General features: G+C 43.5%; 2 long non-coding RNA genes and 1 pseudogene across 3 annotated transcripts; 2 read left to right on the top strand and 1 right to left on the bottom strand.

Moving 5' to 3' along the window:
• Positions 1-5,726: 5,726 nt before the first annotated feature.
• On the bottom strand, positions 5,727-22,619 carry LOC134760424 (uncharacterized). 2 transcript variants are annotated; one of them, XR_010137838.1, is made up of 4 exons: positions 22,296-22,619; positions 21,059-21,166; positions 15,237-15,303; positions 5,727-9,586 (listed from the first exon to the last, which is right to left on the bottom strand). It is a non-coding gene; the product is annotated as an uncharacterized LOC134760424 (long non-coding RNA). The 2 variants fall into 2 exon arrangements; XR_010137837.1 differs by lacking the exon at positions 22,296-22,619 and having other exon boundaries at positions 21,059-21,189.
• On the top strand, positions 10,712-10,812 carry LOC112131399 (U6 spliceosomal RNA; annotated as a pseudogene).
• On the top strand, positions 19,029-22,501 carry LOC129050934 (uncharacterized). The gene is made up of 4 exons (XR_008514846.2): positions 19,029-19,137; positions 19,742-19,984; positions 20,348-20,441; positions 21,076-22,501. It is a non-coding gene; the product is annotated as an uncharacterized LOC129050934 (long non-coding RNA).
• Positions 22,620-23,777: the final 1,158 nt, after the last annotated feature.

A 23,777-nucleotide genomic window follows, 5' to 3' on the forward strand; every position in this document is an offset into this window, starting at 1 on the left:
ACTATAAATATATGTCACCTATACAATCATTGTAAACAGAACATAGGACCATATTGTGTGGCTGCATCAAAGTATTTAACTATTCTTGTACTGTTAGCTATTTAGATTGCATCTAATTTTTCACTGTTACAAATAACACAGTGATAGGCATCTCTGTACACATGTTCAATTATATTCTCAGGGATATATTCCCAGAAGTGGCATTGGTAGTTCAAAATGTATGCACATTTTCAAGATAGAATTACTTTTTATTATACAAAATAATGCAGGTGGCTTTTGGAGGTGATGAATATGTTTATCACCGTGATTGTGGTAATGGCCTCATGGGTGTATGTATGTGCCCAAACTCATCAAATTGTATGCCTTAGACACTTACAGTTTTTAAAATATACAATTATACCTCAATAAAGCTGATTTTTAAAAATGTATGTGGACTACAAAAAAAGGGAAGGTGGTGTGTGTGTGCCTTCTACAACCCCACCAGCCAGAGATAACCACTACTGACCACAGTAGTGGACTGTTTTCCATCCATGGGTATTGTGATGGCCATGAGAATGCACCACGTAGACCTTCTACTACCAGGGGCATGATTGACTGAGGGCCCCAGGTTTTGTGTTTGAAACTCTTCCCTTCATTTGCACTCCCAGGTAATCACTGAGCGACGTGGAGTACTAAGGCAGGCATATTCCTGGGAGACACAAGATTCCTTTGGTGGTGAACTTGGCTGAAGGAGGCCCCAATGGGCCTGCTGAACTTGCCTTAGACTGCAGGATGATCTAGGACGCCTCCACCCTCTCCTTCACAGGGCATCACACTTGCATCATAGTCTGACTATAATAGGGAACATTATGTCATTTATGTTCATAAACTCCCACAGAACTACACTCTGTATTTCTATAAATGCATATATCTGTAAATAGAGATTAAAAGGCCTGGAAAGATACACGTGAAACTGATAACAGAGAGGACTTCAGGGATTGGGGGAAATGGCCCCAAGGCAGAATTTTAGATTTGTCTGTAATGCTTGATTTTTTTAAAACGATGATCATATATTCGTGTATGACTTGTGCAGCTAAAAATACAGAGCTATTTTTAAAATGAAACATATTTCAACCCAATTCTCTCTTATAACCTTTAGGGCTAGGTTTGACTTGGCCACAAACCAGGACCAGCTGCAGTGGATTGGGACAAAACACTGACATGTCTAGCATAATTATTGCCAAAACGCTTTCAAGAAGCGATGCCAACGTACACCCTAATCTAGGCAAAGATGACAAAAATAATAACATTCATTGCTGGTTTTGGTTTTAATTGATGATTCTTTGATTGCTACTGAAGATGAGCATTTTTTTCCTATGGTATTTTGGCCATCTTCTGGACGTGGTAGGGAGAGGATGCCAATTTTTCCACTTGCTCCTAGGCTGGAAAATGCCCACCTCCCACAGCCTAGGGACCAGTTAATTAATGCCTGCCCCACCCCCTCTAAACCAAACAACAACCAGGCGTTCAGTGAACTCCGCCTCCGCAGAAACCTGTACTTTACCCCGCACCCAACGGAGTCATCACTATTTGCTTTACAATAGAAAGAATCCACCAGTCACATGGGCCTGTCAAAGCCAAGACTTCTGGGGAGCATTGGTCTGCGTTAATAATACCATAGATCCACGAGGGCGAGTCTCCAGCTGCGCTGTAAGTGTGGACGCCAGGAAGAGATTGGGAGAAGCCCTGCAGGAGCCCTCAGAGACTCCATATGCCCCGCTCTCTTCCACGTAGGCCTTGGCAGCTTGATGTGAGCTGGCACCTCCTTGACAAGTCTCGCTGTGCCTCATCCACCAGCAGTGTTATTAACTCATTACCTTTCATCCATGCAGGCCAGCCCACTGCCAGCCCCAGTCGTTGGCCTGCACCCTCACCCTCTGTGGGCTGTCTCATGGAGGAGGGTGTTGCAAAAAAGGTTGCACTACAACCTGGTCCTGTCGGGAGAGTCCTTTCCTGCTCTGGGCTCCACTTGAAGCTGACAACCCTTCATGCTTCCTGGAAGACGTGCTGAAGGAGCATCCCTAGGTGTAGAATTTGTTGCCTCCAGCAACCAAAGAGCCCTGCCAGTCATTGTGCTTCTTTCTTTGCCAAAACCCTGTTTCTAAAAAAAAAAAAAACCCAAGCATGGTGGTGTGGCTCTGTAGTCCCAGCCAGTTGGAGGCTGAGGTGGGAGGATAGCTTGAGCCTTGGACAAGGAGGTGGAGGGTGCAGTGAGTTGTGATTGTGCCACTGCACTCCAGCCTGGGTGACAAAGTGAGACCTTGTTGTCTCAAAAAAGAAAAAAAGGAAGAAAGAAAGAAAGAAAAAAGAAAAAAATATGAAATACCAGTTCCAATTTCCAATGTTTATGAATAAAGCCTTATTGGGTTAAAACTGCACTTTAGCTGTATCCCAGTAAGATTACAAGACATGATAATTTGTCTTTTACTTTGGAGTAGATGTACCAGCATTCTCCTGATTCTTGAACTCCTAAAAAAGCTTTTGGGTTTTGTTAGTTTGTTTTCAGTTGAGACAGGATCTCACTCTGTCACCCAGGCTGGAGTGCAGTGGTGTGATCATAGCTCATTGCAGCCTCGACCTCCTGGGCTCAAGCTGTCCTCCAACCTCAGTTCTCCCAAGTAGCTAGGACTATAGGCATGCACAACCATATCCAATTTTTTCCTTCTTTTCTTTTCTTTCCCTTCCTTCCTTCCTTCCTTTCTTTTCTTTCTTTCTTTTTTTTTTTTGAGACAGGGTCTCTTGTGTTGCCCAGTCTGGCCTCAAACTCTCGGTCTCAAGTGATTCTCCTGCCTTGGCCTCTCAAAATCCTGTATGTCAGGATTACAGGCATAAGCCACCATTCCCAGTCCTAAAAAAAAAAAATGTTTTTTAGGAGTCCAAGAATCTTTTTGTTGTTGTTGTTGTTTTGAGACAAAGTCTCTCCCTTTCACCCAGGCCGGAGTGCAGTGGCTCAATCTTGGCTTGCTGCAACCTCCGCCTCCCAGGTTCCAGTGATTCTCCTGCCTCAGCCTCCCAAGTAGCTGGGATTACAGGTGACCACCACCATGCCTGGCTAATTTTTGTATCTTTTTTTTTTTAGTAGAGACAGGGTTTCATCATGTTGGCCAGGCTGGTCTCAAACTCCTGACCTCAAATGATTTGCTCGCCTTGGCCTCCCAAAGTGCTGGGATTACAGGCGTGAGCAACCACGCCTGGTCCAGGAATCTATTAAATTTATTATACTAATAATAGAGTGGTAGGAGAAAAATGATAGGCACCACAATTTCTCTTGGGGACAGAACTGCCTTTATTCAGGAAAACATCTTGATACTGCACTTGATGCAAGCAGAAGAGCCAAGGGAACAAAAGAGGTGGCCAAATTGCATATTCAAAACGAATTGGAATTTGGGAAAGAAGTGAATGGAGAAGCTAGCTCACAAGGATTTCTGTGACATGAACCCAAGTATAATTGTCAGAAGGTTAAAAAATAACTGTCATACAAATACATGGTAAATATGTATCGAAGAGTTATTTAACTCATTTATGAAGGAAACAGCAAGAGGGTAAACTGGTTCAGAGACAGGAAAACCAGTGCACACACCCCACCAAATTTACACACACACCCATGCACATGCATTTAGTGGGACCAAGAAAGGTGAAATGAATGTCTGAGTTAAATACAAAACTAGTTAGTCATCTACAGAACGATAAAACCTTTAGGCTAATCCACCATCTGTTCTTGTATGGCCCATGAACTAAGAATTTTTTTAAACAGTTGACAAAAGAACAGTATTTTGCAGCACATGAAAATGACACAGGGCCAGGTGTGGTGGCTACGCCTGTCATCCCAGCACTTTGGGAAGCAGAGGTGGGAGGATCACTTGAGCCCAGGAGTTCAAGACCAGCTTGGGCAACCTAGCAAAAACATGTCTCTACAAAAACAAACAAACAAACAAACAAAATTAGCCAAGCATGGTGGCGTGGACCTGGAGTTCCAGCTACTTGGAGGCTGAGGTGGGAGGATAGCTTGAGCCCTCGAGAAGGAGGTAGGGGCTGCAGTGAGTTCTGATTGTGCCACTGCACTCCAGCCTGGATGTCAAAGTGAGACTTTGTTGTCTCAAAAAAAAAAAAAAAAAAAAAAGGAAAAAGGAAAGAAAATAATATGAAATACCAGTTCCAGTATTCATAAATAAAGTCTTATTGAGATACAGCTACACTCATTCATTTATGCGGTTTCTGTGTCTGCTTTCACATTGCAATGGCAGAATTGACAGCAACAGAGCCTGTATGGCCCACAAAGCCTAAAATATATATTATCTGTTTCCTTACTCAAAGTTTGCTGGCCTCTGTTCTAGGATAATGACATGTCAATAATCTTTGAGGTTATTATCTTCTCTACTGGACAGAAATCAGTTGCACCCCTACAGGACAAAAATCATTTGCAACCTCAATTTTCTACAATTTAACATCTAATGTTATAGAATCCGGGCCCTAATCAATAATAAAATCAACATTACATCCTCTAGAGAATCAGATAACCCTTAGGCAGACAGTTTTCTAATTTGATTTGAAAGTTACGCAGCTATCTTTTTACTTTATTCCAAACTTTCAGATAATTGGTCTTCACACTTGAAACCAAAAGATTGGTAATATAGACACAATATAGGTCTACAATTTGTGATCTAGAAGGCCACTTCCTCCACGGCACTTCTCTGAATTGAAGATCTGAAAGCCCTTTTAGGAAATTAGAATGTTGAGGCTTCTCACTAAGCAGAGGACAATCAGGTCTGTTGAAAACAGGAGGGACCACGAAAAGAAGGTGGCTTGAAGGTTGAATTTGTGAGCCTCGATGCATGGTGCCACCCTCAACAGGTGGCTAGGGCCAATGGCTGACTGGTATGGAGGTACAAGAGCTCTGTTCTCTTGCCTCAAATCACAATAAACTCTGGGGGGCAATTTAGACTCTAGAGCTCACCATGGCATCAGGTTGAGGGTAGATTTCCCTTTCTTACTTACTTTATTCCAGGCTTTCTTACTTCTCTTCTTTCCAAACAAATTTCTCCAGTGAGCACGCCCTCAATAAGTCACATACACTTTTGTCTTAGACTCTGCTTTTAGGAAATGTGAGCTCAGAGAGCAGGAATTCCTGAGTATCTGGAAATTGTACCTGTTAAGTGCTGGTCTGGGGGATCTGAGTAGATGGTAATGACTCTCCATCCCTCTATGAACATGTGAAATGTCAAATTCTAACATGTCTATCTCATAAATTCAAAATATCCCCATGCCCCTTAGACGTTTCTGTATTGATAAGATATAGGAAAGAAGGGAAGCAAAGGTGGGGTGTGCTATGGCACCATATGGTGACTTCACCCTCATAACCCCATCTCAGAAATATGTGGCTAAGAGGTGGGAGGCAGGGGCTAGAAACAGGAGAAATATGAACTGGCATAAATATTCTAATGGGATGAAATCCCACCATTAGCACTTGGACTTTGGGTCCAGCCTGCTGGGAACAAACTGTGAAACTCCCTGGGCGGGCAATGACTCTGTGACGTATTGATAAACCTAAGATCCAGAGTAACCCACAGTTAAATATAAAAACCCACCTACCCTAGGGCTGGTGAGGTGGGGGTTGGAGGTGAGGGCTAAGGAGTACAGGGCTTTCTATGTGGGAGCATCTCTACAGGCTGCTTGGACTTCGTCACAGCATGGTTGCTTCCGAGTGATAGGAAGTAAATGCTGGGAATTAGTTTTTCTCTTTCTTTCTTTCTTCTTTCTTTCCTTCTTTCTTCTTCTTTCTTTCTTTCCTTCTCTCTCTTTCCTTCTTTCTTTCTCTCTCTCTTTCCTTCTTTCTTTTTCTTCTCTTTCTCTCTCTTTCTATCTTCTTCTTTCTTCTTTCTCTCTGTGTTTCTCTTTATCTTTCTCTCTCTTTCTTTCTTCTCTGTCTCTTTCTCTTTTTCTCTTTCTTTCTTTCATTCTTTCTTTCCTCTTTCTCTCTTTCTTTCTTTCGTACAGGGTCTCGCTATGTTGCCCAGGCAGGCCTTGAACTCCTGGGCTCAAGCAATCCTCCCTTCTCTAAGTGCTGGGACTATAAGCATGAGCTGCTGCATTCTACAGCTGTGAGTTTCCTGAGGTCTGGGCCTGGAAACTGGCATGGAGTCACTTCTGCCATATTATTCTAGTCAGGTGGTCATTGAACCCAGATTCTAAAGAAGGGAACATAGACCCCTATCTCTCTCAATGGGAAGTGTGGCAAAGAATTTGGGAGCCGTGTCTGAAAACAGTAACATGGGATAAACATGGACAAGGAGAGATGAGTGGGTTCTAACAGAGGTCCTGGCTGGGTGCAGTGGCTCATGCCTGTAATCTCAGCACTTTGGGAGGTCAAGGTGGGCGGATCACTTGTGTCTAGGAGTTCAAGACCAGCCTGGGCAATATAGCAAGACCCCATCTCTACAAAAAATGAAAATAAAAAATTATCCTGGCATGGTGGCATGCATCTGTAGGCCTAGCTACTCAGCAGGTCAAGACAGAAGGATCACTTGAGCCCAGGAATTTGAGGCTGCACTGAGCTATGATTGTACCACTTGTACTTCAGCTTGGGTGACAGAGTGGGAGCTCCATCTCTAAATAAATAAATAAAGAGAGGTCCTGATTCAGTTTATCAATCCCATGTAACCTAGAGAGAAAATAGCAGAAAATGTATGGGTGAAACCTTTGGTGATGGTTAATTTTTTGTCAATTTGGCTAGGCCACAGTATTCGGATATTTGATCAAACACATCTGGATGTTGCTGTGTAGTTTTTACATGAGATTAACCTTTAAATCAGTAGACTTTGAGTAAAGCAATTACTTTCCTATGATGGTTAATTTTATGTGTCAATTTTACTGGACCATAGGGTGCCCGGATATTTGGCCAAATATCATTCAGGGTGTGTGTCTCTGAGATGAAATTCACATTTGAATCGGCAGACTGAGTAAAGCAGATTGCCCTTTCTAATGTGGGTGGTCTCATCCGGTCAGCCGAATGCCCAACTAGAACTAAAAGGCTGACCCTCCCCTGAATAAGAGAGAATTATTCTTGCTTGACAGCCTTTGAACTGGAACATCAGCTTTTTTCCTGCCTTTGGCTCAAACTGAAACATCAGTTCTTTCTGGGACTCAAGCCTGCCAGCCTTCAGACTGGAACTACACCAGCAGCTCTCCTGGATCTCAGGCCTTCATATTCAGGCAGGAAATGTACCATCAGCTCTCCTGGGTCTCCAGCTTGCCCATCCATCCTGCGGATCTTAGGATTTCCCAACCTCCATAATCATGTGAGCCAATTCCTTATAGTAAGTATATCTCTTCCCTCTGTGAGTGTGTGTGGTGTGTGTATCCCACATCCTATTGGTTTTGTTTCTACAAAGAACCCTTACACATCTCCATAATGTGGGTGGGCCTTATCCAATCCATTGAAAACCTTAAGAAAAAGACTGATCTCCCCCAAGCAAAAGGGAACTCCACCAACCGACTTTGAACTGCAGCATCAATTCTTCCCTGGGTCTCCTGCCTTCCTACCCTGCAGATTTTGGACTTGCCAACCTCCCTACTTGTGTGTGTGCCAATTCCTTAAAATAAAAATGTTTAGATATTTATTTATTCATTGATTTAATGCACATCCTGTTGGTTCTGTTGCTCTGGAGGACTCTGACTAACATGCCTTTCAATGGAGAGTAACTCTGCCCATTACTCTTCATGGCCTTATCAGGGACTTGTTATCTGGCCACTCAAAGTAGAAGCTCATCTGTGAGAAGAGGAAATAGAAAGGGGTAAGCAAAGAGTCAGGCAGATTGTCCACCCCCCCTTAAAGGAGAAGGCTTTAGAGGGTCCAACGCAGGTGGTAAGACCCTTCAGACTGTCCTTCAGATTCTTCCACCCACCCAGCAATGTCAAGGGCATCATGGACCCAGAGGTCTTTCTCAATGTTGTCCTCCCAATGTGACAGCCTGTACGGCCATTGCAAAGTAGGACACAGAATTGCAGGAGGAAGTGGATGTTCTGGGATTCTTTAGCCTTATCTTTGGAGCTGTTGACTGATTGAGGAAAGAGAGAGCCTCAGAGCATAGCAAAAGGAGGGCAGGGCTAGGAATCAGAAAGTCCTAGTTCTTGCAGGAGTTCCAACACTTACTATTGCTATGAGTTGAGTCCATTACTCAAGTCTCTGTCTATTCTTCAATAAAATGGGGATAACAGCATCTCCTCTGCCTGTACATGGACTAGAGTGTACACATTAATTGAGCTAACAGGTCTAAGAATCTGCATATTAGTCAGGGCTGCATTTCAGTCAAGAGAGACAACATCACCAGGAGATATATGTCCTAAGGGATTTATACAGTGATTTGACCCTACGCAATGGTGGGAGCTGGGGGCACAGTCTACATGAGGCCGCTGTTTCTGTGTCTTGTGCTAGAACCTGACATCCATGGGACAGATAGGCAGGAAAGGATGATGGACATGAAGTGGAGGATCGCAAGGACAAACGGGAACCTGAGAGACAGCTGGAACTAAGAGGACAGGCCAGAGCTCACGTAGGTCTCTCACTGCCTCCAAGTCTCCAGCATCAATGATGGGAGAATCCTGCAGCAGTAGCTGGTGCTCTTCATTGTGCAGTTTAACGAGCATCTGAGCCAGGAGTAGAGAGAATGGAAAGAGGATCCAGGAACTGTGGGCCTGGCTGCTTCTCCAACCAACCAGGTGAACCAGCAGATAAGGGACAATGTGCTTGAGCTGCATCACCCCCTGCAGGCTCCGGCCTCCCCAGCACAGAAAGCAACATGGCTGCTGCCCCGTGTCCACCTTCTGAATCTTCTTACTCAAAATGTCCCTGTGGCTCATGTCAACCTGGAACTCTGCACGGAAGTGAGTTCTGAGAAATGCAGTTCAAATTTCGCTAAGTTGGCACAATACAAATCCATCACAATTTGTCACTTCCAAATTACCAGGACAATAAAAGGGAAGAAAAATCCAAAAAGCTTCTTTCCAGCAGAGCTCATTTAATTGGAAGCATACTGGGGCCATGAAATAGCTTGGTGTCAAGCCAGACCCCTATTGACTCTCATAGGTTTGGCACCATGTCCACTAGGCCAAAGGAGATACCCAGAGCCAGTGAATAAGACACAGGGTTCACTGAGGACTCGAATACCGAGCAGTCCAGGAGTGGCAGGCTGGACAGGAGGACCACTACCATTTGTAAAAAGCATGCAGTTTATATACCAGTTTTCACTTAGCGTCCTCCACCTAGCAACCTCCACCTAGCAACCTCCACCTAGCAACCTCCACCTAGCAATCTCCATTTAACCCAACACAAAGGGCCTCGATCCCCCAGACAGCCTGCATTCCAAGGGATAAGCCAGAAATTCAGATTCCCTTCATAGATAAGGAGTGAATCTTCAAATTGGCCACTCCCAGATTCCTTAGCTCAGAAATCCAAACATGCATTCTTCTTAAACCATAGGATCATTCTCAGTGTCTGCTTGAGTTTTCGCTGTCTGATGCATCTGCCATTCACTTGGTTATGGACAGCTCTCTGTAGGATGGAGGTAATAATATTACCATCATGAAATTACTCACAAGTGACTTTTGTTTTTCCCCATGCAGTTGTTGAAGCACTTTGGAAAACCCAAGGCCTACAGTTTCTTCATTTCTTCTATTAAAAATAATTAAGAGGCCGGGCCTGGTGGCTCACGCCTGTAATCCCAGCACTTTGGAAGGCCAAGGCAGGTGGATCACTCGAGGTCAGGAGTTTGAGACCAGCCGGGCCAACATAGCAAAACCCTGTCTCTACCAAAAATACAAGAATTAGCTGGGTGTGGTGGTGTGCCCCTGTAATCTCAGCTACTCAGGAGGCTGAGGTAGGAGAATCACTTGAAGCCGAGTGGCAGAGGTTTCAGTGAGCTGAGATTGCACCACTGCACTCCAGCCTGGGCAACAGCATGAGATCCCGTCTCAAATAATAATAATAATTATAAGGAATATTATTCAGCCATAAAAGGGAATGGAGTTCTGATGCATGCTACAACACAGGTGAAGCTTGAAAACATTATGCTAAGTGAAGCAAGCCAAACACGAAAGGACAAATATAGCACGATTCTACTGAGAAGAGGTACCCAAAGTAGGCAAATTCGTAGATACCAAAAGCAGACTGGAAGGGCTAGGGGGAGGCGGGAATGGGGAGCTATTATTTAACCAGTGAAGAGTTTCTGTTAGGATGGATGAAAGAGTTCTGGAAATGGTCCGGGAGTGATGGCTCACACCTGTAATCCCGGCACTTTGGGAGGCCAAGGCTAGAGGATCACCTGAGGTCAGGAGCTCAAGACCAGCCTGGACAACATGGCAAAACCTTGTTTCTACTAAAAATACAAAAATTAGCCTGGCATGATGGCATACACCTGTGATCACAGCTACTCGGGAGGCTGAGGCAGGAGAATCGCTTGAACCGGGAGATGGAGGTTGTAGTGAGCCGAGATTTAGCCACTGCACTCCAGCCTGAGTGACAAAGTGAGACTCCATCTCAAAACAAAAACAAAAACAAAAACAAAAACACCAAGAAACAACAAAAAAGTAACACTTCTGGAAATGGATAGTGGTGATGGTTGCACAACATTGTGAGTGTGCTTCATGCCCTGAATTGTACACTTAAAAAATGGCTAAGGTGCTCACTTCAGTAGCACATACACTAAAATTGGAATGATATAGAGAAGATTACCATGGTCTCTAAAAAATGTAATAATAAGAAAAAAATGGCTAAGCTTGGAGGAATGCTGAGAAGATTGTCAAAGGGTACAAAATCTCAGACAGGAGGAGTATATGTTGTTTTGAGTTCTATTGCACAGTGAAGCGAATATAATTAATAATAGAGTATTGTACATTTCAAAATTGCAAGACAGTAAATTTCAAATGCTCTCACCACAAAAACATGTTAAATATTTGAAGTGATGGATATGTTAACTAGCTTGATTTAATTATTCCACATTGTATTCATAAATCATAGCATCACTTTGCATCCCACACATTTATGCAATTATAAATTGTCAGTTTACAGTAAACGACTTTTAAGTTTAATGGTAAATTTAAAGTTAATGGTAAAGCTAAAATGGTGAATTTTGTTGTGTATATTCGATCACAGTTAAAAAGTAAATAAATGAGTGGGTACCTACTATGTGCCTGGGAAAGCTCCATTCTCTCCTGTGGTGTCTGATTTAAAAGAACTTCCAGGGCCCAAATCCAGAGGATTTGCCCAGAGGAAAAAGAATCAGTTGCTGGGAGCCTCTGCTATATTTCTCAACCCTGCCTCTTCCATGGAGGTGCCAATAATCCAACTGGACAGATGGAGGGCCATTTTTACCCCAGTCCCAACAGAACATTCTCACCAAATAAAAATAGCCTTGCCCAGAGGGTTTCCTCTCAACCAGGCAAGTTTCTTCCCATCCAAATAGGGAGGGATCCCCACTGATTGTGATATTTACCATGAATTCCAGGAAGCCAGAAATAGGACTGAGCCTCTGAGCCTCTACACTGCCATCCTTTGCTTGCAGCCCTGCTGGCTTCTAGAAAGGGCCTGTACAATCCCATTCACCCACGTACATCTTACCTGTCTTCAAATGACAGCCCAAGTTTTGCCTTCTCCAGGAAGTCTCTCTCATTGCCCAAGCCTGGAGTCTGCAAAGGGCTGGAGGAAATTTCTCCCGTTTCCTGTAGTCAAAATATACCTCCTATTTGGCCATATTGCTTCCTTGATTTCCCTATTAGATTTAGACAGAAAATTCTAATTCTAATGGTGCCAATGCCATTCATGAAACTCTTACAGTGTACCAGGCAAGATGCCACCCAACTTACATTAACCCTTTCATTTACTCCTCATAACAATCCTATATAATGAGCCTTACACTTATCTCCATTTACAAATGAGGAAACTGAGGTTCAGAGAGGTTAAGTAACTTGCCCAAGGGCACAGGGTCAATAAATAGAAGCACTGGAATTGGATCCAACTCTGACTCCGGAAACTATGCACAGAACCACTAAACCTTGGCTTCCACACTTTTTAGACAATGACCCTCAGGAAGATACACATTTTACATGGTGACCTAGTACACACCCACATGTGCACTAATGCACACACACAACAAAAACAAAATTTCACAAAACAACACTTAGCGTATCTATTCTAATTATTATTTTTTGAATAACACATTTTTATGTGTTATTGGTGAAATGCACATAACATAAAGTTTATCATCTTAACCATTTTTAAGTTTACAGTGGTATTAAGGACATTCATATTGTTTTGCAACTATTATCATAATCCTTCTCCAGACCAAATCTCTATCTCTCTCCTCTTTCTCTGTTATAAAATAGTTATAAAATGTTACATCAAATATATATATATATACATCATATATATATATATATAGAGAGAGAGAGAGAGAGAGAAAGAGATGAGGTCTTTCTGTGTTGTCCAGGCTGGTCTTGAACTCCTGGCCTCAGGCAATTCTCTCACCTCAAATTACAGGCATGAGCCACCACACCAAACCTCCAGATATTTTTTCATCTCGCAAAACTAAAGCTCTTTGTTCATTAAACAATAACTCTTTATTCCTTCCCACCTCACCCTTCTCCCCACCCAACCAGCATTCTACTTTATCTCTATGAATCTGACTATTCTGGGTACCTCATATAAGTAGAATCACACAGTATTTGTCTTTTTGTGAGTGGCTCGTTTATAGCCACTTTGCTCTCTTCTGGTTACTATTTGTGTTGAATATCTTTTTCATCCTTTCACTTTCACCCTATTTGTATCCCTAGATTTGAAGTGTCTTGTAGACAGCATATAGTTGGATGGTGTTTTTTTAAGCAATTCATTCTGCCAATCTCTGTTTTCAGATTGTTTAATTTAATCCATTTAAATTTAAAGTAATTACTGAGGGACTTGAGGGACTCAGTTTTTGTCATTTTGCTATTTGCTCTCTATATGCCTTAAGCTTTTTTGTCCCTCATTTCCTGTGCTCCTGTCTTCTTTTGTGTTTATTTGGCATTTTTGTAGTGACATGTTTTAATTCCCTTCTCATTTCCTTTTATGTATAAATGTATATTCCACTATTTTCCTTGTGGTTACCATGGGGATTACATTTAACATCCTAATGTTATAACACTCTGATCTGAATTTAAACCAGCATGACTTCCATAACATACAAAAATTCTGCTTCTATCAGCTCTGTCCCCACCTGTTTAGTTATTCATATTGCAAAGTTGCATCTTTATACATTGTGTATCCAAAACCAAAACTAATAATTTCTTATGCATTAATCTTTTAAATAGTGTAGAAAACAAAATGTACACTAATATGAACCGAAGTTACTATAATACAAGCTTTTATAATTACCCATGTATTTATTTTTATTAAAATATTTATTTCCTCATACAGTTTTGAATTACTGTCTAGTGTTCTTCCATTTCAACCTGCAGGACTTCTTTTAGCATTTCTTGCAGGGCAGGTCTAGTGGTAATGAACTTCCTCAGTTCGTTTTTGTTTATTTGGGGATGTCTTAATTTCTCTTTTACTTTGAGAGGATAGTTTTGCCAGATACAGAATTCTTGGTTCACAGTTTTTTTTTTTCAGTACTTTGACTATATCAGTCCACTGCCTTCTTGCCCTCAAAGTTTCTAATGAGAAATCTGCTGATAATCTTATTGAGGATCCCTTATATGTGACAAGTTGCTTCTCAATATTTTCAAGATTTTTTTTCTTTATCTTTGGCTTTCAACAGTTTTATTATAATGTGTTTTTGTAGGAGTCTCTTTGAGTTCATCCTATTATTATTGAACTTCTTGGATGTTTATATTTATGTCTTTCATCATTTGGGGAAATTTTCAGCCATTATTTCTAAAACAAAAAACAAAAAACAAATCTCCCTGCCCCTTTCTCTCTCTTTTCTTGTGGGACCCCCCCGGGTTGAGGAGAACAAAAGAAAAAAAAAAAAGGGCCCTTTAAATCCCCTGGAAGTTGCTTCAGCCAGAGCGGGAGGAGCTTGCAATAGCATAGGGAGATGGGCAACAATGGCTACCCACCATGTGTCCGCACCTTCATAATCAGGAGCAGCAATCACAATCAGAACACAGATCCCCAATTTTTTAAAGACAAAGCTCCTTTTGTTCACCCTGGCTCCCTTGCACCCTGCAAGCTGCTATAGGAACATGTGGACAGTCCCCTGCCACCATGCTGAGGATAGGTAACTGTTATCTTGCTACCAGCTGAAATTGACTGAAATTAACCACAATTTACCATCCAAGCCTTCTCTTGGAAGTTGCAATCCTTCAAATAGATGCCAGTGTTATAAAATAGTTACATCAAATACATATATATATATGTATTTGAGAGAGAGAGAGAGATTGAGAGAGAGAGAGAGAGGAGAGAGAGAGAGAGCATGGGCCGGTCTCAAACTCCTGAGCTCAAGTGATTCACCCACCTCGGCCTCCAAAAGTGCTGGCATTGCAGGTGTGAGCCATTGTGCTCAGCCAAAAATAGTTACCTCAAACAGATTCTGCCAGTGCAATTGTTATTTAGGTAGGGAGATGGATTCCTGGTGCTTCCTGCTCTGCCATCTTCCCAGAATCCTCCTCTAATTATTTTTAAATCCACTAAGTCCACTAAATTTATTTCCCAACCCACTAATGGTTTGCAACCTGCAGCCTGAAAAATTACTGTACTAAACTATGGCAAACTGTCAGCACTTAAAAATTTTCTAAGCACCTACTATGAGTCAGCTGTGAAATCTGGCTGATGGTCTCAAGAGAAATGAGACAGGGCCCCTGGCTTCAGAGATTTTGCATTCTAGGACAGGAGTGTGGAAGAGACAGAGAAAGGGATGACTCATCATTTGAGCATCTATGATATACCAAACTCTTTGCCAGGCACTTACACATCTGATATCACTGGTTTTCAGAACAATTCTATGAATTAGGTCAGTGTTCCTCAAACTCTTATGTGCATAAAAGTCACCTGGGGATCTTGTAAAAATGCAGATTCTTGTTCAGCAGGTCTGGAGCAGGGCCTGAGAGCCTGCATTTCTAAGACGTTCCCAGGTGTTACCTACGCTGCTGGTCTAGGGAACACATTTTCAGTGACCAGGAGTCATGTGTTTTAAGACTTGTTTTTGTAATCCAGGTGCAGTGACACTCACCTGTAGTCCCAGCTACTCAGGAGGCTGAAGCAGGAGCATCACTTGAGCCCAGAAGTTAGAGTCGAGCCTAGGCAACACAGAGAGACCTCATCTCTTTTAAAAAAAATGTTTTTAATAAGAAAATAAAAATAAAACTATTTATTGACTCATTCCTACGTAACAGGCACCATGCTCAGCACTCGGTAATAATAAAGCCACAATTTGAACACAGAGTTCTCCGATTTGAAACTTATGCTCATACCCAAAGAGGTGGGAACAATTGTCCTCAATACACAGGAACGGAAACAATAGGAGATGGCGCTGGGAGGGAGGGTAGAGGCCAGGTCAGGACCAGTCTCCAGGGCCAGGCTGGGGGACTGGTGGGCACTTTAGCTGTCATGGAGGGCATGATTTGATGCAGTCTGACTAGTGGTCAGGGTAAGCTGATGCCGCCCCTCTGAGTTCCTTGCGGCCAAAAAGCCTATGAGTCACACAGCAAGTCACTTCCAAGACATGTCCCATGAGGCAGCACTTTCCGCAGTAGCCTTGAACTATTTGCTCTGTAGCTTCCAAATGAGTCTTTGGGGGCAGGTTTGCCAAATAGCACAGCGGGTCCAACCCACCAAAGTCTTCCATAGCCTGTGATCTGTCAGTCTCAGATTCTTGCCCCTCAGCAAGACACTTGGCTTAACAATCAAAGCCACCGTGGCCCCAAATTTCTCAAATATTTATTCCACTCACTGTTTGCTTTGTGTGATTTCTAAAGCTGGAGTGCTTCCAGCCACAAGGAACAGCTTGGCAAGACCACTGCTGACTTCAAAGAGACTCAGTGCCCTTCAACAGATACAAATGAGCACCAACCTTGTTCCATTTCCTGCAATAGGCATTAGGAGCATGGGGAGATTTGAAAATGTGATACAGAGGCCCCAATGTCATTATATGGGCTGTGTGTCCCTTTCTGCTAAGAAGTGGCTCAGAGAAAATCCAAATGGCCGTAACCATGGCCAGCTCCGTAATAAGATATAGGGAACCAAAACATCAGCAGGATGCCATGATTCTTCCTTCAGAAACGTAAAAGATAGAAAACATTTGGTGTTGGAGGTGTTGTAGTAAAATAGACACCTTCACATACTGTTATTGGGAAGGCTTATTTGAGAAACTTTGGAAGCAGTTTGGGAATTTTTGTTGGGAGTCTGGACATGTTCAATGGCTTTTGACCCGACAATTTTACTTCCAAGAGCCTATAACTAAAGAGACAAACAGAGGACTTGATGTAAGAATTGAGAGCTCTGTGTTCTGGGCACACGTGCCTTGGAACCCTTACGGCAAGTTGTGAAGGAATCAGTAGCTTGTGCATAGTTCTCCATAGGGTATGGGACAGATCTAAAGAAATGTGCTTCAAGATACAGGTCATAAAGACCTTCCTGATAAAATAGGTTGCAGTAAAGAAGCCGGCCAAAACCAGGAGAGTGACAAAAGTGACCTCTGGTCATCCTCACTGCTACACTCCCACCAGTGCCATGACAGTTTACAAATGTCATGGCAACATCAGGAAGTTACCCTACATGGTCTAAAAAGGGGAGAAACCCTCAGTTCTGGGAATTGCCCACCCCTTTCCCAGAAAACTCATTAATAATCTGCCCCTTATTTAGCATATAATGAAGAAATAATCATAAACGTGGGTAACCAGCCCTCGGGGCTGCTCTGCCTATGGAGCAGCCATTCCCTTATTCCTTTACTTTCTTAATAAACTTGCTTTCACTTTAAAAACGGAAGGAAGGAAGGGGAAAGAAGAAAGAAGAAAGGAAAGAAAGAAGAAAGAGAAAGAAAGAAAGAAAGAAAGAAAGAAAAAATGTGCTTGCTACCTGTTTGATGATCCTTCTTGCTCTCTCTCTCTTTTTTTTTTTTTTTTTTTCTGACTGAGATGGGGCTTCACTGTGTTGCCCAGGCCAGTCTTGAACTCCTGGCCTTAAGCAATCTTCTCTGTTCAGCATCCCAAAGTACTGGGATTATAGGCCTGAGCCACCGTGCCGGGCCTCTGATCCTACTCTTGTGGCTGCCAGGCTGTTATAGCTCTAAAAACACTAGATTATACTCAGCCTCCTTCCTTGAAGGGCTCACAATCCAGTAGGGAAGAAACATGTTTACATAAAAATAACAGACTTGAGGTTGGGTGCTGTGAGGGAGGGACAGTACCAGGAACCAATCCTTACCAAGAGCCCACTGTGTGCTGGGCACCTCATTTGTGTTATCTCAGCTAAGCCCCTCCCAGCAATTCCGTTGGGGGTACATGTTATCTCCATTTTACAGATATGAAGACTGAGCTATGGAGTACTTCAGGAATCATTTTTCTGGCCACTGTGGTTGTTTCAAGGGGAGTCACATGACTCCCCTGGTCCAATCAAATGGTTCTCTGAGATTTTACCAGGAGAGACTAATATCTCTTCCCTCTGATACCAAGCTGTTTTCCCTCTAGAATACCTAGCTGAGCCGATTGATGGCAGCCTGGTATGGCCTAAGGACTCCTTCTTTATTGAGGCCAAAGCACAGAGAGGAGCTCAGCCAAAAGACAGAGATTCTTGACATTGTTGTTTGAGTCCCTGGGCCCACCACTGAGATTCCTAATTACATGAACCAATAAACTTCACTTACTGCTGGCTTGTTTTGGATTTCTGTCACTTGCAACAGAAAAAATCTAGATGGAAACAAATACAAACATGGCAGGCAATGTGAAGATATGTCTCTTCTTTCCACTTTAAGTGCCCTTCCTTAATGCCCACTGTGGCAAAGCCCCTTCCTCCATGGACTCCTCCTAACAAACTGGCAGACACTATTAACTCCCCTTTCCACAGCGAAGGAAACAGTTTGAGAGGCTAAGAACTTTTCCAGCATCACCCAACCATTCAGTGGCTGAGCAGGTATTTGAATTCAGATCTGCCTTACACCAAAGCCGACGACTTAGCTGCTACCCTATACCATGGGAGGATCTAGGTTCCTCCCACCCTAGAAACAGTGACTGTACCTGGTAGTTCTTTGGGTTCTGATCATTCTTTTGGGTTTCCTATGGGGCTGGGAACATTGTAGGGATTTAGTAAATAAGGCAATGACTCATTTTCACAATAGCAAAACTCTTGCAAATATAGAAAGACAGACCACTCCATTCTGCCGCTTTCTAGCTATGTGATCTTGGATAAGTTGTGTTGTCTGGGCCTCAGCTTCTTCATCTGTAAAATGGTAATAAAAACAGTGCCTACCACATAATGATGTTGTAAAGATGGAATGAGGCCCAGTGTGGTGGCTCACACCTGTAATCCCAGTGTTTTGGTAGACCAAGGTGGGAGGATCCCTTGAGGCCAAGAGTTTGAGGTCAGCCTGGGCAACAAAACAAGACCCTATCTCTACAAAAAATAAATATAAAAAAATTAGTTGGGTGTAGTGGTGTGAGCCTGTAGTCCCAGCTACTCAGGAGGCTGAGGTGGGAGGATCGCTCAAGCCCAGGAGGTCAAGGCTGCAGTGAGCCATGACCGCACCACTATACTCCAGCCTGGACAACAGAGCTAGACCCTGTCTCAAATAATAATAACTAAAAAGGATGGAATAAAATGCATGTAATGTTCTTGTCGTAGAGATAGCATTTGATTAATGTTTGCTATTATTATTCTTATTGACAAACGTCTGAATTCCAGGAGGATTCTAGAAATTATGAAGCAGACAGCATCATTGGAAAAAAAAATGTGCCGTGCTGCCCATAGCAACTACTATGAGACCACCACACCACTGACTGTAGAGGGGTGATTGTGAAGAAGGCAGCCACTCTTACCACCTGGGGCTGATGTGATGGTCTCTTGGCCAATGAGATGGGACCAGCACTCTTGTCTGATGTCTCATTGGTAGCCTTCATTAGAGGAGCTTCCTGGGCTGGGTAAGTAGCTTTTGCTTAAACTAGCTGGGCAGAACCCCAAAATGAGTGTTCCATTTGCCTTGGAATAAGTTGAGAAAGGGTACAGGCAGCAGGAAGGAAGACAAGATTTGGAGTAGAGAAAAAAGAAACAAATACTCTGTATTAGTGTATAAGCTAAGCTGCTATAACAAAGAGATCTCAAAATAGAATGGCTGTGGGGTTTTTAAAGTTTACTTCTTGCTTTTATTTTTGTCTTGTTTTGTTTTTTTTAAGAGACAGGCACTTGCTCTGTCACCCAGGCTGCAGTGCAGTGGTGCAATCATGGTTCACTGCAGCCTCAAACTCCTGGGCTCAAGCAATTCCTCCCCCTTAGCCTCCCAAGTAGCTGGGACTAGAGGAACATGCCACCACACCCAGCTAATTTTATTTATTAATTTATTTGGGATGGGGTCTTGCTATGTTGCCCAGGCTGGTGTTGAACACCTGGCTTCAAGTGATCCTCCCACCTAGGCTGTTTCTTGCTTTTGTAAGAGTTCAGAAGTGAGCAGTCCAGGCCGATGAGGCAACTCTGAGCCACACAGTCCTTCAGGGGTGAAATTTTCTTCCATTGTGTTTCCTGTAATAGATGTGGCCCCACCCTATCCGTCACTCACCTATGGGACAAAGAAAAAGAAAAGTAGCAAGGCAAGAAAGTTCCTTTTAAGCAAGTGATGCAGGTGCTTGTTGACGTCATTTCTGCTCGTATTCCATCAGTGAGAACTTATTCCAATGGCCACACCTCACTGCAGGAGAGACTGGGAAATACAGCCTCAAGCTGGCAAATCTGTGCCCAGTGAGACTCCATTATTATGGAGACAGTGGAGAACAGGTATTGGGGGACAATAAATGGTCTTGTGTTGCTGGAAATCATCCTGTATTACCTCTCTATGTTACAGATGAGGAAAATGAAGCCCAGAGAGGTAAAGACACTTGTTCAAGAGCACACAGCTTCACAGAGGAATCACTGGATTAGAACTGGGTTTCCTGGCTCCCTATACTTTGCCACCCACAACTTTGGAAAGCACAGGTCTTAAAGACCAAGACAGGAACCAGAAGGGGCAGACGGAGACATGCTCCATGGTCTTAATTGGCTAGCCCACCCTTGCCCTTCCCTCCTAGTCTCTTCTACCAGCCTGTGAGCTCCAGGCGGGCAGAGATAGTCCTTGTTCATTTCTCGATCCCCAATGTCCAGGGTTAGCACTCACTAAGTGTTGTTGGTGAATAACTGCATCACACATGGATGAAAGGATCACCCAGGGATGACCTTGACATCACAAATAAGGAAGGTAAGCTTGACCAGTTAGGAAAAGAATCTTCCATATACCCTATCCCCCTGCATGAGTGGGTGAGGAGACCTTGCCAAGGACTCCTCCAGCACCCTGCGTGGATCCTATATTTCATCACACTTCATTGTCTTGGTTTCCATGCACACTGGCCTCCCCACTAGAGTGAGAACAGAGGAGCTGTCTTATTAACAAAAGACAGCCCAGCATAGCAGCTGAGAGGCCAGACTCTGATAACTAACTGCCCGGGTTCAAAGCCTGGCTGTGCTATTGACTAGCTAGGTGGCCTTAAGCAAGCTACTCCATCTCCATCTCCTTGAAGAACAGCTTATCTATAAAAATAGAAAAAAAAAATAATAATTTTTTTGTCTTTAGCTGGGTATAGTGGCATGCACCCGTAGTCCCAGCTACTCAGGAGGCTGAGGCAGGAGGATCACTTGAGCCCAGGAGTTCGAGGTTATAGTGAGCCATGATTTTGCCATTGCACTCAAGCCTGGGCACTCAAGCCTGGGCAACAGACGGAGAATTTAATTCTAAATAATAATTCTGTCTTAGTCAGTTCGGATTGCTATAACAAAATACCATAGGCTAGGCTATAACAAAATACCATAACAACAGACCTTTATTTCTCTCTGAGGCTGGGAAGTCCAAGATCAAGGTGCCAGCAGATTGGGTTCCTGAAGAAGCCTTTCTTTCTGACTTGAAGATGGCTGTGTTGTTGCTGTGACCTCACATGGCAGAGAGGACAGAGAGAGAGAAAGCGGGGGGGAGAGAGAGAGAGAGAGAGAGAAAATGATCACACGCTCTGGTCTCTCATTCTCTTCTTATGAAGACATTAATCCCCTTATAGGAGACCTACTCTTATGACCTCATCTAAACTTAATTACCTCCAAAAGGATCCATCTCCAAATATCATCACCTTAGGGGTTAGGGCTTCAACGTATGAATTTGAGAAGGGGCTAGAAACATTCATTCCATAACAAGTATCTTCAGGAGGTTTTTAGGAAGCTTAAGTCGAATCTAAAACACCTAGAACAGTAGCTGGCACACACTTAACACTATGTAGATGTTTGCTGTTATTTTTGGTGTTGGTATCTCCAACTCCAACAGTGCAAGTATTTGCTGAATTAATGAATGAAGGTATGAGTGAGTGAGTGAAGTAGAATGAATGAATGAATGTGTGAGTTACCACGCAAGTAATGTCAATGGATGAGTTGGTAGATGGCTGGGTGAATGAATGAAATAAACAAGTGAATACATCAATGAGTAGATGAATGATTAAATGAAAAATATGATTATATAATGAAAGACCTCTTTTCCAAGATATTTTCTCTAGAATTTCCACCTCCGTCTCATGAATTGCCCTTGCTATGTAGGAACAGGATAGCCTGTGAGGTCACTGCGGTGACCTCCTTCCCAGAGGACCTCTGGTACTGCTCCAGCCACCAGTAAGCCCACTGCCTCTGGGCACTGCTCAATGCTGCCCTTACCTGGACCCAGGCCATCAAGCTTGTCACAGGCTCCCCCCAGGCATCCCAGACTTGACATCCAAGACAGTTTCCTGTTACTCTCCATCCTGCTGGAGAGTTCCAATGACCTATGGCATGAATACTCCAGACAAAGTGTTCTAGCCTTCCCCAGAAACCTCAAAAGTCTCCATCAGGCACTCCAAGACTTCCAAGGCCAAAAAGTTCAAGGTATTTTTAAACAAGACCAAAGACCTCCTCAGGAATCTGGCCAAGAAGCCCCCCGAGAAGGCTAGGCCCAGCACTTTTGAGCCTAGATCTTTCTACTGCCTTGACCTCTGCCCCCTCCCACCAGAGTAGCTACAGGCCCCAGAGCCCCAGTTACCCTTACCAATCTCAGAGGCCACAGATGTCTATCTCCCTGAGGATTTGCCAGCTGAGCCCAAGCTCATGGACCAGTCCTGGGTGTCCAGGAAGAGCCTGAAACCATCCAAGAGTCATCTTATGGAGCCACCCACTCCAGTGGCCAAGCACCAAAAGGCAAAGACCCGGCATAGGAGCGAGAAGAAACAAAACAAATAAATGCTTGGCATCTCCATCGACCTGGTCCTTTTCAGCCCAGATCTATCAGCTCCAGACATCCCAAAACATCACCCTATTCCAGAGGCCACAGAATTCATGATTCCAGATAATTCATGTTAGTCTTTGCTGTTCAATAAACTCCCGGCTGCCATTTCTATTTCCTGTATCAAAGCTAAGGCTCACAGTTGAGCAGGTTGTGCACTGCACCATGTTAGCCCTGGTACAGTACACAACCTGCCCAACTGTGAAAAACTGGCCATTAGACTGACCCAGAGTCTCAGTCTAAAAGGGCACTGTTTACATCACTGCATTATAGATTTGTGTACTGTACTTACTTTGGCAATTTTCAGCAGATGGCAGTAAAGTGTCTTGAAGAAGGGGAGGTTTTACTAATTTAAAAAAAAAGGCACCAAAAGGGCTAGTGGTGACCCTGCCAAATACCTTCCTGGGTGGGAAAATGAGGCCCCAAGATGGATCTTTGGCAGAATAATATGGTTAAGAGCTCATGCTCTGGTGCCAGAAAGACTGGGATTGCATCCCTGCTCTGCCATTTAAACTGGCTACCTGACCTAGACAAGTGATTCTAAGTTATTTGAGACTCAGTTTGCCCACGTGCAAAATGGGGATAATAATAAGACCGCAAAATGTTGTTGAGGGGCAAAATGGGATAAGCATTTAGCCCAGTGATTGGCACATGGTAGGTGTTCAAGGAGCCCCTGCGAATAGTAGACATCTAGACCTCTACTGCTTTATCTCCACAAACCAGCAAGCAGGCTCCCTCCAGGAAATGATCCTTGGCGTTGCACTAACCACATGGCTTAAAAGGGACCTGCTCCCTTCTTTCAGAGCCTTTCCCTTGACGCCTATTGATTGGCCTGGGGGTATCACCTGACCTAAGCTAAGCCAATCAGGGGACTTCCCTGCATTTTTCAATTTAGGATCCAAGGGAACAAGGCTTAGTGCTTGGCAGGGGATGAAGCTGAGAGAGGTGGCTTGAGAGGAGGTGACAGGAGCTGCATTGAGGAGCTCAGCTACCATGAGGAAGATGAGGATCTGGAAAAAAGAAGCCAATAGAAGGGAGAGGGGCTGGGAAGACAGAAAGAGTGAGTTGCCTGGTGACATCTGAGTCCCTGAGACCCAGAGTCATACTTGCCTTCCCCACACTTATGCCACAACTTGGAGCAATCTTTTTTTTTTTTTTTTTTTTTACAAGGTTTCTGTCACCCAGGCTGGAGTGCAGTGGCATAATCATAGCTTACTGCAGCCTTGACCTCCCAGGCTCAGATGATCC

This window comes from Pongo abelii, chromosome 18 (assembly GCF_028885655.2).
Source record: "Pongo abelii isolate AG06213 chromosome 18, NHGRI_mPonAbe1-v2.0_pri, whole genome shotgun sequence".
Lineage (NCBI taxonomy): Eukaryota > Metazoa > Chordata > Mammalia > Primates > Hominidae > Pongo > Pongo abelii.